A 222-nucleotide genomic window follows, 5' to 3' on the forward strand; every position below is an offset into this window, starting at 1 on the left:
AAAAAAATTAAAAAAAAAAAGTCAAGTTCAAAAACCGTCAAATGAGAAAATTGCAAGGAGTGTGACAGAGCTGATTGATTTTGTTGCTTTCTTGATTTTTTTCTTTTTTTCAAAATGGGTTTACTAAAAAGTAGATGACTTACCTGCCTCCTCCTTCGTCTGAAAAAAAAAATGCCAACCAATCATGCAGCATTATAACAAGCCTTATAAGCCCTAAAGCAT

The sequence above is a fragment of the Mastomys coucha genome, unplaced genomic scaffold, assembly GCF_008632895.1.
Source record: "Mastomys coucha isolate ucsf_1 unplaced genomic scaffold, UCSF_Mcou_1 pScaffold13, whole genome shotgun sequence".
Lineage (NCBI taxonomy): Eukaryota > Metazoa > Chordata > Mammalia > Rodentia > Muridae > Mastomys > Mastomys coucha.